The sequence below is a fragment of the Phaseolus vulgaris genome, chromosome 4 (assembly GCF_000499845.2).
Source record: "Phaseolus vulgaris cultivar G19833 chromosome 4, P. vulgaris v2.0, whole genome shotgun sequence".
In the NCBI taxonomy this organism is placed as follows: Eukaryota; Viridiplantae; Streptophyta; class Magnoliopsida; order Fabales; family Fabaceae; genus Phaseolus; species Phaseolus vulgaris.
This window is the reverse complement of record NC_023756.2, coordinates 10,693,110-10,707,932: the sequence shown is the minus strand read 5'-3', so window position 1 is coordinate 10,707,932 and position 14,823 is coordinate 10,693,110.

Here is a 14,823-nt window from a genome sequence, read left to right as displayed (position 1 = left end):
TCTATTTTAATTGTTTCATTTCATAATATTTGGCATTAAGGGATCCACTTTCTCTATTTTAGGGTTTTCCAAAATGTTGAAATAATAGGCGTAGAAGTTTATGTTCTTAGTTCCATTAGAAGATTCACGGCTACAATTATATAGAACAAAAAAAAGTCATGAATGAATGTTATTTTGTTTGAATAGTTTCTGAGCTACAATTTTTTTTTCCACTAAGATATTTGAGGGTTTGTAATTGTTTATGGTTGAAATTTAAATAGTTTCAAAAAAAATTCATTCTCATTATGTTCTAGTTAGTTGTCTATTAACTTTTAAATCTTAACTAATATTATCTAATTTTAAAGTTGGTATCTTTTTCAATTAATTTTAAGTACCACAAATAGATATCTCTTTATTTTTTTTAAGATTTTGGATAGTTTTATTGAATCTTTATGTTAATGATTAATAGGTCCTATAATCGACTTAAGATAAGTTAATTTTCCTATTAATTGGAGATTATACTAACTATTAGTACACAACCTCTCAACCTCAAACCGAATATACAAGACGAAGAGGTTAATTTAGCAAAAAAATAAGAAAAAAATTACAGTATAAGTTGTGCCTAGTCGGTTTGAGGCCCTATTCTTCCTTATTGTTTTGCCTTGAAAATTACTCTTCTGTTTAATCTTTAACCAAATTTTTTCTATAACGAAAAAAGACCAATTAAGAAAGAATATTCATCATAAAGCTAATTTGGCTCAAAATTTCAATCAAACGAATTTACCAGAGAAGAAAAACTTTATCTTTTAAATGTACCAATTTGGATATAAAATATGGAGGCGAGGTTGATCAACAATATTCAATCGACCAAGTTGGGGGCGCAACTGATCATAATCAACAGTTTTATTATACCAGTCGAGTTGGGGGCAAGGTTGATCAAAGTCACCGATTTTATTACACCAACTGAGTAGGAGACGAGGCTAGTCATAGTCACCTATTTTATTACACTAGTCGAGCTTGGATACAAGGTTGATCATAATCAGCAATTTTATTACACCAGTTAGGTTGGGAGACGAGGTTGATCACAGTTAGCATTTTATTATACCATCTGAGCTGGGAGGCGAGACTGGTCACAATCAACAATTTTATTCCACCAACCAAGCTAGGAGACGAGGTTGATTACAGTCAACAGTTTCATTAGACCAATCGGGCTGGGAGGCAAGGCTGACCACAGTCGATAGTTTTATTACACCAGCCAAGTTATGAGTCAAGATAAACATAATCAAGGGCTTTCTCAATCCAGACGAGCTGGAAGTCGAGGTTGGTCATAGTCACGAGCTTTATTACACTGGCTGAGCTGGGAGTAGAGGTTGATCATAGTCCATAATTTTATTACACCATCCAAGCTATGAGTCGAGTTGAACACATTCAGTGGTTTTATTACATCAGTTGAGCCGAACATAGTTAGCAATTTTATCAATCCAACCGAGTTAGAAGTCAATGTTGATCATAGTCAGAAGTTTTATTACATCGGTCGAGCTGGGAGTCAAGTTGAACGTAGTCATTGGTTTATTACACCAACCGAGCTTGGAGTCGAGGTGAAAATAGTTAGCGGCTTTATTAATCCAGCTGAGCTGAAAGTCGATGTTGATTATAGTTAGTAATTTTATCACACTAGCCAAGTTTGGAGATGAGGCTGAACATAGTCAACGGTTTTATTACACCAAGATGGGAGTCAAGATGAATAGTCAACGATTTTATTACACCAACCGAGTTGAACATAGTTAACGGTTTTATCAATCCAACCAAATTGGAAGTCGAGGCTGATCATAGTCAACAGTTTTATTACACCAACTGAGCTAGGAGTCGACCTGAATATAGTCAGCGATTTTATCAATCCAGACAAGTTGGAAGTCGAGGCTGATCATAGTCATTCGTTTTATTACACCAACTGAGCTGGGAGGCGAGGTTGAACATAGTCGGCGGTTTTATTACACTAGTCGAGCATGGAGTCAAGCTAAACATATTCAGCGATTTTATCAATCCAGTTGAACTGGAAGTTGAGGTTGATCATAATCAACAATTTTATTACACCAATCGAATTAAGAGGCCAAGCTAAACATAGTCAGCAATTTTATGATATGTTGAACATGGGTTGGCTTCAAAAAAGTCTTAGTCCATGTGTACTAACCCATGTTATTGGTTCCCAAGAAAGATGAGTCTTGGAGATTGTGCACATATTGTAGAGAAATCAACAAGATTAGGTGATATTCTAGATGAATTACATGGAGCATTTTTCTTTTCTAAAATTAATCTTAATAGTGGTTACCATCAAATTAGAATTAAATAAGGAGATGAATGGAAAACTTCTTTAAGACCAAGTTTACATTATATGAGGGGTTAGTTATGCCTTTTGGTTTAACTAATGCCCCTAGTACATTCATGTAGCTAATGAACCATGTTCTACAGGATTGCATAGGCTGATTTGTTGTAGTTTATTTTGATGATATATTAATTTACAGAAAAACTCTAAATGACCATATTACACATCTTAGGCATGCCTTGCTTCTTCTTAAAGAATATCACATTTTTTCCAACCTGGGCAAATGCACTTTTTGTAAAGACATTGTTGTGTTTCTTGGATTTTTGGTTGGAAAAAATGGTGTTCAGGTTGATCTAGAAAAATTAAGGCCAACCAGAAATGGCCCAACCAAAAGTAGTAGGTGAAGTTAGAAGTTTTCATGGATTAGCTGGATTTTATAGACGTTTTGTTCCTAACTTCTCTACTATTGTAGCTCCTCTTAATGAACTTGTTAAGAAGGATCCGTCTAAAAGTTTCTTATTATTGAAAGATGAAGGTGAAGGAGATCTTATGGGTCATCATGGGGTTGACAAAACTTTATCCATTTTGAAAAACAAATTTTACTAGGCCAATGATAGTATGTACAAAGGCATCGTGTTAAATGCATAGCTTGTTTAAAAGCTAAATCTAAATTAATGCCTCATGGACACTACACTCCCCTTCCTATAACACTACAAGAAAATCATTAAATAGAAACTAATTTTAGAGACAAAAAATAATCAGTTTCTATATTGATTAAATTAGATACTATTTTATAGACTAAAAAAAATATTGGTATCTAAAGTAGTTTCTATTGTTAATAAAAATTGATAAACTAGTTTTTAAATTTATATCTTATTAGCTACCATCTACTTTAGATTCTAAAATTGGTATGTAAAACCTTGGTATGTAATTAGACACCAATTAGATAATGAGATATCAATTTAGAAACTAGTTTATAAATTTTTATTAATAATAAAAATTACTTTAGATATCAAAACATTTTTAGTCTATAAAATAGTATCTAATTTAGTCAATATAGTAACTAATTAATTTTTGTCTCTAAAATTGATTTTTATTTTATGATTTTCTTGTAGTATAGCTAGTACCACTTGAGAAGATATTAGTATGGACTTTGTCTTAGGCATTCCTAAGACACCAAGTGGATTTGATTCAATATTTGTGGTTATGGATTCTTTTAGTAAAATGACACATTTTATTCCATGCCAAAAAATAGACGATGCTAGTCATGTTACACGTTTATTTTTCAAAGAAGTTGTCAAATCACATGGTCTACCCAAAACAAACTATTGTATCTAATAGGGATGTTAAGTTTCTGAGTCATTTTTAGAAAACTTTATGCTCAAAACTGGGAACTAAACTTTGTTTTACCACCACATGTCACCCTTAAATTGATGGGCAAACTGAGGTAGTCAATAGATTTTTATCCACATTGTTAAGGGCACTTCTTCATGACAATAAAAATTCATGGGATGAATATATTCCTCATGTAGAGTTTGCATATAATAGAGTAGTTCATCGGACTACTAATATTTCTCCCTTTGAAGTTGTGTATGGCTTTAATCATCTAACACCTCTTGACTTATTACATCTTCCAGAGACTTCTTCTTTGTTACACAAGGAAGGAGTTTCTAAAGCGGAATTTGTTAAGAAGTTTCATAAGAAGATTAAATCTCAAATTGAACACTAAACACAAAATTATGATAGGCACAACAACAAAGGGCAAAAGTAAATTATCTTTAAGGAAGGTGATTGGTTTGGTTACATTTGAGAAAAGATAAATTCCCTAACCACTGCAAATCCAAACTTAGTCCTAGAGGAGATGGTCCGTTTCAGATTCTCAAAATAATCAATGACAACAATTATAAATTAGATCTTTCTGAGGCTTATGGTGTTAGTTCAACCTTTAATGTTTCTGATTTATCGCCTTTTGCATGACAGACTTCTACTAATATTCCGTTGAATTTGAGGACAAATCATTTTCAAGAGGGAGGATCTGATGGAGGATCATCTACAAAAAAACATATAGGATCACTCACAAAGGTAATGACTAAAAGAATAAACAGAGAATAGCCAATTCAAAAGACCCTTCTCTCATGCAAGATTTAATATTAAACCATCTAGTGTTGTATAAAATTGAAAAAACTACAATAGTTTCAATTCTAGGTCTTGTATTTTGAACCAAACATATTGATGAAAATCAACTAAAGGTGGCTTTTTATAATGAAGAACAAGATCATTCGCCTTTACATTTAAAGTTTTTCTTGTTAATCTTTGCAAAAGATAAAGCCCAAGCCCAAGCCCAAGAAGGCCAAAGCCCAAAAGCCCAAAGTTCATCCCATGAAGGGCAAGGCCAAGTATTAAATAAATATTGTGTAGAAAGGTGCTTAGAGGGAAACATTAGAAACCTCTATTGTTAAAGCATCTTTTAGTCTTTAGTTAGGAGTCTTAGGGGGGGTGTGTTAGTAGATAGGTGTAGGAGTAAATAAGGAGGTGCCAAAGTGAGAGAAGGGATCACACCTTCCTCATGTCTTGGTTTAGGCGCCACTTGCATTTGAATTTAGGGGGGAATTTTGAATTGTTTTAGCTTGCATTTTCAGCACCTTAGGCTATAAATAGAGGTGCTCTCTTTGTAAAATTCAGATTGGAATTAATCTAAGAAAACTACTCAAATTTTGAGTGAACTTTGGAGAGCTTTGAGCCTTCTTCTCTAGTCTTATCTTGATGGATCAATGGAGTCCTCCAGTGGCGGCATCACTCTCATCTAGGAGCATTCCACACTTCTAGTGGCGAGATCATCCATCCTCCTTTCATCTTCATGAGCATTTCTTCTCTCCTTCCTTTCTTCTTTGTTAATTCTTTGTTCTAAGCTTGTTGTCTTGTTTTTGGTTCGGCTGTCCTTAATTTTTCCAGCACCTATGTTTTGTTCTTTGCCTTTTAATTTCATTTTGTTCGGTTGAAATGTGTTCTTATGCAATTCTGTTCGGTTCTTCTTAATTCTACCTCTTTTGTTTGATTCAATTTGACTATAATTGGTTCATCCAAATGAGTTTGGGATTTGGTACTAGGTTTTGGTGAGTTCTTGTCTTAGAACAATGATCCAACTCTAAGAAAAGTGTCTCTATAATGTCCAACTCAAGGTGATTCCTAAGAAGGTCAAGAACCTTTCTCTTTATGGCTAGTGGAATCACATCATGTGGTATCATGAGTCTTAGGTTCTTCTTGTTTAATTGTTGAGTTGTGTGCACTTTAATTTCAAGAGCTCTTTAATTTTCTTGCAATTTAAGTTTCTGTTTTAGGTGTTATTTGAGTTTTCTTGCTGTTTTTCTTTTGTTACACCAAGTGCTTGTGAAAAGGTTTATGGCACTCATTATTCATATGAGTATGGTTGCTCTTTTGGAATGGCATTCTCCTTCCTAGAGTTTACCTTAAGCTTCCTTTCACTTGTTGTTATTTTTTGTCATATATCTTTTAATTTTGTAATCATGTCAAGTTTTGTCTTAGTCATGTTATTCCATAATTGTCATTACTTCTAGTAGTACTTTTATTGCTTTGATTGTTTCTTGCTTTAGTGTCATCTAATTTTCTGAATTGATATTGATCCTTTGTGCATTTTCTTTTTAGAATTGAGTTCATACTTGTATTCTAGACCTATACAAGTTCCAATACATCATTTTCCATTATGTCTTTGCTAGTTCATAATTCTGTTTTTTATTCCTATTAGGATTCCTCTGTTTCTGAAAAAAGTGCTTACTGTTTTTCCTTATTGCAATTGATTTACTTACTTGAAAATTCTGAAATTCTGGATTTGAGATATTCAAAGTGTTAGAAAAGAATAGAAAAAAGAATCATTCAAAAATACGAAGTACACAAAAAATGATAAATAAAATAAAAAAAGTGTACATTTCTGCCGAAAAAAATACGGTAATCTGGCAGCGATTTTGAAAAATTTATTTCTCTCAATTGGCTTACTGTTTTTAATTGATTCCAGTGCCATTATTGAGTTAACATCTTGAAGTTTCTGTGGTTTAAATTTCATAATCCAGTTCGCTCTACACCATTCCAGTTAAATCGGTGAATATCAAGCACAGTTTGCATTTTAAAAAAAAAAAATTTCCAGTAGCTAATTTTTTTGTTTTCTTCATCTACTCTAGTGCTTTTCCTTAAGTATTCTTTTGTGTGCCTACTTTCTCATTGAGTTCTTTATTTTCTTGCTTGTCTTTTATTCTTACTCTTTGAGTTTGTCTTACACATAGTTTTCCTTTTGCAATTACCTTTCCTTGCTTATACCTTTTCTTGTTTGTCTTTATTGTTTCATTGGTTTTGTGGTGGTTGCTCTTGAGATTAGTGTGCTTGCTTTGACATATTTCATTTGAGGATTCCAAGGCCTCAAGATCAGATTGGTGCAAGAACATTATTTCTTTGAGAGAGATCTCCTTTTTCAGCCTCATTTCACTTCGGCAGTTTCATTGCCAAAGCTCACTGTTTTTGCTAATTTTTTTAACTTGTTTGCTGTTTTTGTGTGTTTGCTGTTTTTTTAATTACAAATGGCTGGATTTTCAAGTGATGCATCCTACAAGCAGAATTCTCCTTCCAAAGCTTCAATTCTTGGTGAATTACATGAAGCTCAAAGAACAATTAGACGGTTGGAGGAGAAAATGCAAAAGATGGAGGTCCAACAAGCTAGACCATCTCCTTCTATCCATGATGGACATCATTCTCATAGACCATCTTCAAGAGCTTCTTCAAATGATGTTGGCCGTGAAGATGAGCATAGGAGAAGGAGACCTCCACCCCAAGTCCATGGACAAAGACCTCATCATCAAGGAGAAAGACATCACTACGGCAATGGTTACTACCAAGATGCAAAGGCTAGGCTACCTTCGGTCAAGCTTCCTTGTTTTAATGGCTCTAGTGATCCTAATGTATATTTAGATTGGGAGGCTAAGTGTGAACAAATATTTGAGATCCATGAGATCCAAGATGAGCATAAGCTTAAGCTAGCCACCCTAGAGTTTAGTGATTATGCCATGAAATGGTGGCATGGAATTGTAAAGGACATTATCTATCACAAGGGTCCTCCCGTGGACTCTTGGAACTCTTTAAAGGATCAAATGCGCGCTAGATTTGTGCCCCCACATTTTAGGAAAGACCTCACGTTGAGACTCCAACGGTTTCAACAAGGCACGCTAAATGTGGATGAATATTATAAAGAGCTAGAAACGCTTGTGCTTAAAATTGAATTAGAGGAAAGTGAGGAAGCTATGATTGCTAGGTTTGTGAGTGGTCTTAGGAAGGATATTCAAGACATTGTTGAGTTACAAGAGTATTCATCATTGGGCTCTTTAGTTCATCTTGCAATGAAGGTGGAAGCCCAACTTGCTAAGAAAAACTCTTTCAAAAATGCTTCCAATGATGGATACTACTCCAAGTCTTGGAAAAACAAAAATTCTTTTTCTAAACATCCTTCCAAAGATTCTTCTTTCAAACCCACGGATCCTATGCCATCTGCTTCTAGGCCTAAATCCCCAATTAAATCGTCTAGTCAAAAGTGTTTTAAATGTTTGGGATATGGTCACATTGCTGCTAATTGCCCTTCTAAACGAAGTATGTACATGCATGAAGGCATTGTAGTTAGTGAGCATGATTCCAATTCACCTAGGCATTCTTCACCTTCTAGACCATCAAGTGAAAATGAGAGTGAAAGTCCTTGTGAAAGTGACTTATTGATGGTAAGACGTATGTTGGGCACAATTCCAAAATCTTTGAATGATACTCAAAGAGAAAATATTTTTCACACCCGATGTCTTATCAACAACAAGTTATGTTCCTTGATTATTGATGGGGGAAGTTGCACTAATGTGGCTAGTACAAGAGTTGTGGAGAAGTTAGCCTTACCCACTATCTCTCATACCAAGCCCTACAAATTACAATGGCTTAGTGAAGTAGGTGAAATCATGGTGAATAAACAAGTCCTCATTAACTTTGCTATAGGAAAGTATAAAGATGAGGTTTTATGTGATGTTGTGCCCATGGAAGCTTCTCATCTTCTTTTAGGAAGGCCTTGGCAATATGATAGACATGTTTTACATGATGGCCTATCCAATACAATGTCTTTTTCCTTCCTAGGGCGCAAGGTTATATTAAAACCCCTCTCTCCCAAAGAGGTTCATGAGGACCAAATAAAAATGAAAACTAAAAGAGAAAATGAGAAAGAAAAAGAAGTAAGTACTACACCGAGTCACACCATTTTCTCCTCTAAATCCATCATGTTGACTCGTGCTATACCTCAAATGGACCCTCCAAGGTCTTCTTCTTCTTTATCTTTTTCATTACCCAAGGTTCCTATTTCAACACCACCTTGGTTAAAATATGTTAGGGATGATTTTTTCATACCTCCTAATGGGTTTCACCATTTAAGAGGTCTTTTTCCCAAAAATATCATCATTCCCAAACACATTTTTCCAACTTGGTCGATTTGTAGGACCTCCTTTTCTGCAATCCCTTTGGTTCCATCTGCTAAGTCATGTATTCCTTTTTCTTACACTTTTGATTGTAAAAGTAAACTGACTTTGTTATATGCAGGGATTCAGAATTCGTGGGCGAATTCTCTCCAACTCAGGGAGTATGATGAGAATCAACTAAAGGTGGCTTTTTATAATGAAGAACAAGATCATTCGCCTTTACATTTAAAGTTTTTCTTGTTAATCTTTGCAAAAGATAAAGCCCAAGCCCAAGCCCAAGAAGGCCAAAGCCCAAAAGCCCAAAGTTCATCCCATGAAGGGCAAGGCCAAGTATTAAATAAATATTGTGTAGAAAGGTGCTTAGAGGGAAACATTAGAAACCTCTATTGTTAAAGCATCTTTTAGTCTTTAGTTAGGAGTCTTAGGGGGGGTGTGTTAGTAGATAGGTGTAGGAGTAAATAAGGAGGTGCCAAAGTGAGAGAAGGGATCACACCTTCCTCATGTCTTGGTTTAGGCGCCACTTGCATTTGAATTTAGGGGGGAATTTTGAATTGTTTTAGCTTGCATTTTAAGTACCTTAGGCTATAAATAGAGGTGCTCTCTTTGTAAAATTCAGATTGGAATTAATCTAAGAAAACTACTCAAATTTTGAGTGAACTTTGGAGAGCTTTGAGCCTTCTTCTCTAGTCTTATCTTGATGGATCAATGGAGTCCTCAAGTGGCGGCATCACTCTCATCTAGGAGCATTCCACACTTCTAGTGGCGAGATCATCCATCCTCCTTCCATCTTCATGAGCATTTCTTCTCTCCTTCCTTTCTTCTTTGTTAATTCTTTGTTCTAAGCTTGTTGTCTTGTTTTTGGTTCGGCTGTCCTTAATTTTTCCAGCACCTATGTTTTGTTCTTTGCCTTTTAATTTCATTTTGTTCGGTTGAAATGTGTTCTTATGCAATTCTGTTCGGTTCTTCTTAATTCTACCTCTTTTGTTTGATTCAATTTGACTATAATTGGTTCATCCAAATGAGTTTGGGATTTGGTACTAGTTTTTGGTGAGTTCTTGTCTTAGAACAATGATCCAACTCTAAGAAAAGTGTCTCTATAATGTCCAACTCAAGGTGATTCCTAAGAAGGTCAAGAACCTTTCTCTTTATGGCTAGTGGAATCACATCACATATAGTAAAATAAACAAAGCATGAGACACTTCTAAAAACCTTCACTTAAGAACTCAACCAAGGGTTTTCTAGAAGCAAGAGGTAGCTTCCTCAGGGTTACCTAACCCTAACTTACCATGCAAGTTAAGATTTGTAGCTTCCTCTACACGCCACCTTACCATCTCCAACCATATAAATAGGCATCTCCCTTCATTGTAATTCAGACTTTGAATATAATTGAGAAATGGAACTCTCCTGTTTGCTATTGTTCCGATAGAACCTAGCTTAGAATCACAAGAAGTTGGCCTTACCTCTTCTTCTTGATTCCTTGACTTCCTTCCATAAATCAACCATAATTGACGGTTCAATCCATTCATCAAGTCTTCCGCTGCAAATCCTTCCTTCATTCACGTCAACCACCACTGGATTCAAGCCTCAATGTGGTTTGCATCAGATTATGTAACCTTAGGATATTCATAGCTTTCAAAGGTGATCCGATGGTTGAATCATCATTATTAAGGCTAGAGCCACGTATCAGCAATAAGATTTCAACTTATGTTTATCTAAGCCTTGTTGTCTGAATCCTCAATAAAATATTCCAATCTCCTTATCCTTAGGCATATCCTGAATTAAATCTATCTTAAGCTAAACGTATAAACACTTAGAGCTACATAGACACACAAGGTGTTCATAAGTGACCCGATTCAATCAATATACGAGGGAATTATTTGTTGTATCCATGGTTGACCTTTAACCGTGAAAGTTGATATGTTTTGCTTGATGGTTCGGGTGCATGCCAAAGTGACCCGAAAAGTAAGAATAAGTGTAAGACATGCCAAAAATTTGAGGGAGAAGAAATACACGTAAATGTCTTTAACGAAGAACAGTTAAACACAAATCACTTATAAATAAAACCTCTAATAAAAGGAAAACCAACAAATGCAAAGTATTTAATTAGAGTTTGTAAACTTGTCATAGAAGTTCTCACTAAAAAAATTATTTTAGATAAGTAATTAAAAATATACCAAATTATCTATTAAATAAGTTTTTAATGACTATAGTATTTTTTAAATTATTCTAAAATTAATATAAAATTTTTATTATAATGATGTAAAAGTAATATTTGTTAGAAAAGAATGTGAGACTAAGCTAAACAAAGAAGGAAGGGTGAATTGGTTTTGAAAACTTTTTTTATAAAGATTGCACACGGAAAACTTGTACAATAGTACCATCATAAAAGAGACAGAGAAAGAGAGGAATATTGCACAAGATTATATTGGTTAGTTCACAACGGATCCTACATCTAGTTTTTCTATTCAACCTTGAAACAATGGAAGTACTACCTTTATAGGTTAATTAAGCACTCAACACAAGCAAAACATATACAAGATAGAAAATATAACCAAAACATATAACTAAATATAATCAATGAGAATATGTCCAACTCTTAGATTACACTAAGAAAAAAAAAATTAATCATCTTTTGAAATACCCTTCAAGAGGACAACAGGTGGGTCTACCACTAGTGTAGAAAAGGTCAAAGACACCGATTTTTTTAGCAATTAGACAACAATTTCGAAACCATTGTTTATTAGCACGTAGTCTATTCTATTGAGGTATAGACAGCGGTTGTTCTAGAATCATCTTCTATAAGTCACATATAGACAAAAAAAAAACACCAACCTTAAGGTAAAGGTAGCAGCGGTGGTGAAGGGCAACGACGACATCAACGACATCAGTGGAGGGAAACTGGAGCGCAAGAACCTTAAACAATGAACCAATGGAAAAATGAGTAATGAACCAATGGAAAAATGGAGGAAAAATAAGGTGAGAACGAAAGCGGAAGAATAAGTAATGAGAGCAGGAAGAACTTACAAAGGCAGCGACGATGGAGGGAAAATAGAGCGTGGTGGTGGAACAATGAACAATAACCTTAAACAATGAACCAATAGGAAGAATGGAGAAGAATAAACAATGAGGGTAGGAAGAACTACAAAGGAGTGAAGAGAATGTTCAAAAGAGTTGTAGAGAGAGCGAAGAAGAAGAAACAAAACGCAGAGAACGAAAGCGTAAGTGGCGCGGAGCTTCGAATTAGGGGAATAACAAGGGTATAGACAACAGTTATAAGAGGAACCACTATCTATTTAAATCACATAGGGAATAGACAGCGGTTGTTGGGTTAGAACCACTGTCTATTCTGATGTGAGTTGATTTTAGAGTTGTCCATTTTAATGGTGACACTTTGTTTATGATTTGAATTTTAGCAATTATGAGGTGAAACCTAGAGAAGATTTCCACTGGCCACTGGACACAAACTTAACCAAGTGGTTAAGTAAGTGTGAAGGTTCACTTCTAAAGACAAAAGGAAAAACACAAGATATGGTGAAGATGATGATGTTGCGAAAAATGAAAGAACTTAAGAAATGAAGCAAGAAGAAAGGATGAACGAATTGAAAATGGAAGGAAATCAAGAATATGAACACAAGATAAATGGTGTAATGGAAAATGAAAGAAGGATAGGAAAGCTTAGTGATAATGGAATGGAGGAACACGCCTCTTGGAGTGTGGGGGATCTCCAAGATAAGTGATGAGGGTCGCCACTTGAAGAAATCTCACTCTTACAAGATAAGACCAAAGATGAGAGAACACAAGTCTCACTCACAATTTGTGCAGAGTTTTCTTTCTGTTTCAAAATTTAATGTGAAAATACATGAGGCAAGACACCCTTTATATAGGAAGGAGTGACTTGGAGGGAAAGATGAGTTAAGGGTAGAAAAGGAAGGGGAGAGGGCCTGCCTAGGGTATTGACCATGGTCAAAATCGTCCCTTAGGCATAACTTCTAGAAGCTAGGTTAAAAATCCTAATTCTAGATACATTTGTCATGAAAAGTGGGTTTGGCACAAGCCCATTTTGCTAAGTACACTCCTATTTATGCTATGTAAACCTACTCTAGCTTATTCTTATATTTGGACCCCTAAAGTGAGCCCAATTTATTTACAAACATTTTGTCTTCTAAGTACACTCCTATTTATGCCCATTTCTTTTTCTGCTGAGGTCCTTCTTACATTTGTGAGGCCTTGTCTTGGATGTTGAGATGACTTATCAAAGTGTGAAGTGTCTCTTGTGTCATTGATCATCTTCTTGGCTATTTGAGAGCGAAGAAGAAGAAAGAAAACGAAGAGAACGAAAGCATAAGTGGCGTGGAGCTTCGAATTAGGGGAATAACGAGGGTATAGATAACAGTTATAAGAGGAACCACTATCTATTTAAATCACAGAGGGAATAGACAACAGTTATTGGGTTATAACCACTCTCTATTCCCTCTGTGATTAAAATAGATAATGGTTCTTTTTACAACTGTTGTCTATCTACCTATTTTAATTTTAAAAATGTCACTACGTTTTGATAGAAAACGTTTGGTAGTGAAACGTTGTATATTAATTGTCATAAATAAGTATTTTTTTGCATTAGTGACCTCACAAATTTAGAATACAAACAAAATGTAAAAAATTGATCATACTGTCGATTTCTTAGAAAACTAGATTGATGTCAATCTTTATTAAAATCTTTTCTTAGAGAATGAAACTTAATTTAGCACAAATATACCTCAAAATGTAAATCAAATTAGTATTCTAAAAGTCATTTTAATGGGTAGACAAAGGTTCCATTTATAAGATTTATAAACTCAATAAAAACTAATTAAGATATATTAATCAATTATTTTAAGTTGTTAATCAATTATTATCCGTAGAAATTAAGTTTAAAAAAATGTGCTTAATGTTTTAATAGATTATGTTACTATTTAATAGATTAAATGATAAAAACTTGATATCAATACTAAATAATAAAATATTTTGATTGTTAACTGATTATTTTTATTTTTAATTGATTATTTCAAACAAACATCCATTATTTGACAAATAATTCATTATTTGACCAGTTAATACATGGTAATCCATTATTTTTATTTTACTTTTTCTGAAAACAACCCAAATAATATAATCGATTTGATACCATAATCAATTATTATAGAGTTAAAACATTTCACAAAATTTTCTATTAATTCATTTTGAAAAATACTTTGAAAGAATTTTAAAACATTAAAAAAAACATTTTTAACATTTTTAATAAGAATGTGATTTGAGTGATTAGTTACCATGATATTGTGTGCTCATAAACACTCACATATATAATGAAAGTTTTTTAAACAAACAAATCTTTATCGTAAACATCAACATCATCATCAAAACCATCATCTATACCATCATTCTCCTTGCTATGGAATTGTTTTAAATCATTAAGTAAAAAAAAGTTATTATATAGTTTTAAAGAAAAATAAATAATTTTTATACGATAGTTTAAAAAACAATAAATAATTTTATATTTAGAGAAAAAAATGAATTAAATAATTAATTTTTTAATTAACGTATAACTATTTTTTACGTAATTTATTTATTCTCTTCCTTTCTCTTTTTCATCATCTAAACAATTGATTTTTTCTTACTCTTTCTTTTATTTCTATAATCCAAATAATACATATTTTCTATCATATTTATTTCTTTCTTCTCTATTTCACTCTCAACAAAATATAATGTTCTATAAGAACTTTTCTTTAATCATCTCTTAATTTGGAATTTTAGGTCTAGTACCAAATTTCAGAACACTATTCAACATTTTGTTATTCGCCATTTTAGTGTTAGCGGAAACATAAAGCCTGCGTATCACTTTTTTATTTTATTTTATTTTTTCTAAAATTTAATTAGTAGAGCGTAGTAGTTCTTTTCATATTATTTTCTATTTTATCTTTTAAATAATATGCATAATATAGTTATTATACACTAAAATTTAAAGATGAAACGTAAAAAAAA